Raw genomic sequence first — 5,631 nt, 5'->3', positions numbered from 1 at the left:
TTGAAATGCAAAGTGAAAAAGATAACATTTGAGCAAGGTAAGAATAACTTAAAATGTTAGATGCCATTTCTCTCCCTGACACTTCATATTTTGGAACATTTGTACAGTAATTGCAGAACCCGAGAGAGAGAGAGAGAGAGAGAGAGAGAGAGAGAGAGAGAGAGAGAGAGAGAGAGAGAGAGAGAGAAATGTATCTGGAAAGAGACTAGGAAAGAGTTTACTAGGTTTAAGATTTCTAGTTCCATGCAATATGCGTGTGGGAGAGGAAAGCTAGTACAATGCTCCAGAGACCAGAAGAGGGTTCTGCATCACCTGGAGCTGCGGTTGCAGGCAGTTGTGAGCTCTGTTGAAGTGGGTACTGGGAACGGAACTCAGGTCCTCTGCAAGAGCAGTGCGTGCCCTTCCCTGCTGAGCCATCTCTGCAGACCAAAACAGTTAAGGTTCTCTAGTCCAGACCGTGGGAAAAGATTTAGCTCTGCTGATGAACATCTTAGACTTCTGTTTATTTTCCCTTAAAGAAATAAAGAAATTTCCCTGGAAGCTTCACAGTGACGCAAGTCCTCCTACAGGTGACTGGACAGGTGAAATTAGTCCATCCAGCTCAGAAAACAGAAGAAAATGGAGATGGCTTCTCTCGCTGCCTTTCAGATAGCAAGGAACCCATGCCAAGGTCAGAGTGAATCTACAAGGGTCCTTCCAAAGATTGTAGATGCTGCCAACCTCCAACCCCAAAATCAAGGGACGCAATCCCTGAATTTCTGCACTACAAGCAGCTGGAAACAAGGCAAAATCCCCAGAATGAGAGAGCATGTCTGATTGCAAATCATCTCTACAAGAAATTTTTGGAATTAGGCACACAAACAGTTCAAACATGGCCTGCCATGCAGAGCAGTCACATTTGTTACTATAAATTTAAAATCTCTCCTATATAAACATACCAAGTGTGTATAAATAATATATAAAACATTAACCATCATAATATTGTCATTTCTACCATTTAACTTTAGGCTTACCCTCATTTTTACTGTCTTTGTTTTCTTTTTATCATCTCAAACCTCTGATATCCACCTGGAATACTATTGTTTCTTCTGAAGATATGTTTCTCTTCTTAACAGCAGGCTTTCCTGGTGATAATTGTTTGCCTAGCCATGACCCGTCTCCCTATCTATCTGTCTAACAGGGAATCTGTCTACTTGCTGTCTGTCTCTCAGGGTGTAGGAGTGTATGCCTTGTTCCTTTTCTTTCTTTCTTTTTTTTCTCAAGCCTACAGCACCTATACCCAGGTGGTATTGCCACCAGAAAGTGGCTTGCATATCCTCCAAAAGACTCTCACCCTCTACACAGATACTAGCTCAGCCACCTTCATTGCTGCTCTATTCACAACAGCTAGGAAACAACCTACATGCACTTCAATTGATGGCTGGATGACAAAAATAAAATGCATATCCTCAATACAATACTATTTAACAATAAAAAATAAAATCATATCCTCAATACAATACCATTTAACAATAAAAATAAAATCATATCCTCAATACAATACCATTTAACAATAAAAAATAAAATCATATCCTCAATACAATACCATTTAACAATAAAAAATAAAATCATATATTAAATGAGATAACTCAGACCAGGAAAGACAAATATCACATGCTCTTCCTTTTTTGCGTCCCTGAGCTCCTGTCTCTGGATACTTTGAGGTGCATACTTAAAGACCATGGGGGAATCTATAGGCAGGGAGAGAGTAGAACACAAGAACTATGAAAGGATAATGTAGAAAGTAGGTGCGTCTCTAACGGGAGGTTTCAGGAGAGAGATGGAAGGAGAGGAGATAAATGACACAAAGAGTACTTGGAAAGGCAATAGGAACTCCTGTTGCTTTAAAAGTTTACTTAGCCATTCATACATCGAGTCTGTGTGTGTGTAGGTATTTATAGTTTAAGTGGAGTCATGCCCCATAGATTGATAATGTTTTCCCAAGAGCCACAGACTAACAGAAACCCCAGTTCCAGGATGAGAAATCCTCCTGTGAGTTGATGGCCAGAGTTGCCCAAAGACCCTCCCACCCAAAATGATATAAAGTATTACCATGGCAAACGATGGCCTTCCAGATGGGTTAAGATCTTTTGCTGAAGGCACCGCACTCTGGACACAGGATTTTGAAGAATCAGGCTGGACCTGATTTGAAAGTCTTCTCCCTGAGGTTTAGCTCTCAGTATCAAAAGGGCCTATGAGAGCTACCAGGGAGACAAACCATCAATAGTCACGCGTAGTTACAAAGCCTGAGAACTATAACAATGATGGCCCTGGCCAGAAGGCATCAGTGGCACAATGTGGTATTATTATCTTAAGGGTAACCAATACCTGATTAATTGGATGTAAGCCCTGCTCAATAGGAGAGGATTCATGCCTGGTACTGTAAACCTAGCTAACTATCTGGCCAAAGAAGGTATTTAATGAGTATTTAAAATGGCCTAACATAAGCTTTGGCCATGTTTCTAGATCTGGAATGTCCTAAATTATAAAAAATATTTGAAAAGTAAATTTAATAATTTTCTCAAGATGAAAACACTTTTTAAAAATCACAAAGTTGCACAACACACAGCCCAAGAGACATGCATAGGCTGAGTTATAACCTAAAAATCTGTTTCCAGTCTGCGTCCAGATTGAAGCTTCAACCTAAAAGTGCTGGCCTTTCTAAACTTATCCCCTAAAGGACAACTGTGTACAATTTCATTAAACTGATTAGTTATAGCTCTGAGCGACTTTCAACTATGAGTCTACATTGACGTGGCCCTTCAGGACATAAGGTCCTTCCAATGCCTCTACAATTTCTCCCTCTAACATGAAACCCCTTGTAAGACCCTGGCCAGACACACTAGTTCCTGTTTTCTGCAGACTTTTAGAACAAAGTAATGCTTATCTATCTTCAAATTCTACTTTGTGTAACTAAGAGACTTACTCCACACCCCAAAACTTTTTCCCTGAATTAAAAAAAAAAAAAACCAAAGAAACAAACTTCTCTTTCTCAATAATTATCTGCTCCATTTTCAGTAATGCTCAAATAGGAAAAATAAACTGAGCAACTCTCTATATATATATTCCTTCTTTAAAGAATTATTTAATTTTTTAATGTATATGAGTACACTGTAGCTCACAAGCATCTATTGGTATTTCAAACCAAGAGTCACATGCTTGTTATTTTTGACTTACTGAGGAGGCAAAAAAACACCTATTTTGTGAGAATATTCACACACACACACACACACACACACACACACAAGAAAACAAAAAGCTACAACAGAACAGCGTTTGAAAAATGTAGAGTGGAGGATGTCCTAGCTGCAATGTAGTGTGTTGGACAGTATTATAGCTCCTGTTCTTGGCTTTGCCACACACTCCCCACCCCTCAATGGCATACTCATATACAGGATACTTAGAAATGCCACAAAGAGCAACAAAAGAGCCCAAAGAATAAACTCTGAGATAGTGAGCATCTTGTGAATTCCAATCCCAAATCGCCAGCCCATTCTCTGTACCACAGAACCCATGCACAACTACTGAAATAATGATGGGCCTGAGGGGAAAAGAAAATAAGTTGATGGTTGACCTTACCATCACAGAGTACGATGCAATAAATCCTGGAATGAAAGCCTGGAGTTTTAAGAGAATTAAATGGAAAGCAATGCAGCCTTTGCCTAGAGAACTACATAAAAATTGGTGAGAATAAAGGTTGCCAAAGGGCAATGGAAGATGAACTGAACAATCCAACAAACTGGCTTCTGTTCTGGACAGAAGCCATAGATGTGTTGGATGATGAAAGCCAGGCAGCAAGGCTGGGGAACAGCAGGGGTCGGAGTGTTGAAACACACTGGACGCTTAGCTGTCAACGGACAGGATCAAAGATGAGTCACCGAAGCGAATGGCAGGGACTCAGCGGCTTTTTCTGCCATCCAAAGATGCACAGTGGGATGGCATGGGCAGCCTCTTCTGCTTTCTGAATGGTGTAAAGCAGAAGAATCATTAAATGTGGCAAAGAGAATGTCTGATAGTACTATACAGTATGATTTAAAGAGTATAGCTCTGATAGCCAAACAGGCATATTTTGTTTCTTCAGGGAGTATTAGCTTTATAATATTTATAAAAAAAAAGTCATAAAGATTTAGACTTTTGGGGATGTTTAGTTAGGTTAATGCTAAATCAAACGTTCTAGGAATATAATTTCTAAATTTGATAACTACTTCAAGATCTTACTTTGAAAACAGAAAAAATTAAAGTTAGAATATATGATTTTTATTCTTCACTACAACTATAAAATAATCAACTTCCCCCTATTCCCCTATTGCTAGAAAACCTTTTAAATTATTTCAGGCAACCCACATCTATGATCGCCTAATTTTGTTAAAAAACAAATCCAGTATCTACCGTCAGTGCACGGACATCTGCTGAAGTTTGTCCTTGGGGAGACTTTGAAATCTCCTCTTTCATGGATGTTGACATACTGTCACATCTAAAGGGACTCCTTCATTTATGATCAGGTGCCTCACATCTCAGTGTGAGTTTGAGCAGAAACAGGCTACCCCAGGAGTGCCTCAGCCGAAGTGACAACTTCAAAGATGTCACTGGGGCCTTGAAGCAGGTGGTCAGCTGAAGCACAAGGAACACCAGAGTTACGTCCTCGGTATGTCCTTTTATTTATGATTTTGGGACAGACTAATGCAGCAATCTCTCAGTTCAGCCATCTATCTCTGGGTATCGTTGCCAACAGGGAGATCACAAAGATGCCGGAGAAATGCTGGGATCATATTTCACCATGTGCTTTGTTCATTGGACTTTGTTGACATTCTGAAACTCGAAATTTCAAGACTTGTCATGTTGTCTTTGAGGTTTTTTTTCTTTTTTTAAATCAGGTTACATATATCAGTTGTCTTTGAAAAGTCTTTAATCAAGTTACACATATCTGTTATCATTGCAAAGTCTTAGAGAAAGATATCCGGTCGTCAGTTTTAACAAGACTCACTAAAAACCCCTGAACTGGAATGGATAGGAAAACTGTTCTCCTAAGGATTCTCCTCTTTACTCTGCCTAGTCTGCTGTGCCATTCCTCCTATGAATATGAATCCCAGACTGTTCAGATCAATCTATTGTCCACACACACATACTTTACTGTTATTCCTCTAAAACATGAACATCTATCAAAACCACTGTAGGTATGTTTCACTAATTTAGGAATCGCTAATGAATCTAATCCAAGGCCAGTGACACTGTCTATTGCATAGACACAAAAACACAATGCACAGAACAAAGTAATCTATTTACAATAGCTATTTATAAATCAAGGCAAACGTCCTACTGAAACAAAGGCAGAGGAAGTCTATAAGCAGAAAAGAGATGTATTTTGCTAATCTCTAAAGTCCTTTGATACATTCTTGCTACTGAGACACATAACATATATAACTTTAATATGCTTTAAGCTCATCCATAAAAGCTTGTGAATGTCCAGGCTGCTCTTAAACATATTCAACATCATTCTGTTTCCAGATTTGTAAAAATCCCACTCAGTCACTTGCAATAAGTCTAATTTGTCAAATATTTTCAAATGATAGTAGTTAAACTAGGATTAGTGTT

This window comes from Apodemus sylvaticus, chromosome 13 (genome assembly GCF_947179515.1).
Source record: "Apodemus sylvaticus chromosome 13, mApoSyl1.1, whole genome shotgun sequence".
Classification (NCBI taxonomy): Eukaryota; Metazoa; Chordata; class Mammalia; order Rodentia; family Muridae; genus Apodemus; species Apodemus sylvaticus.
The sequence above is the reverse complement of the archived record's forward strand: the minus strand, read 5'-3'. Positions refer to the sequence as shown.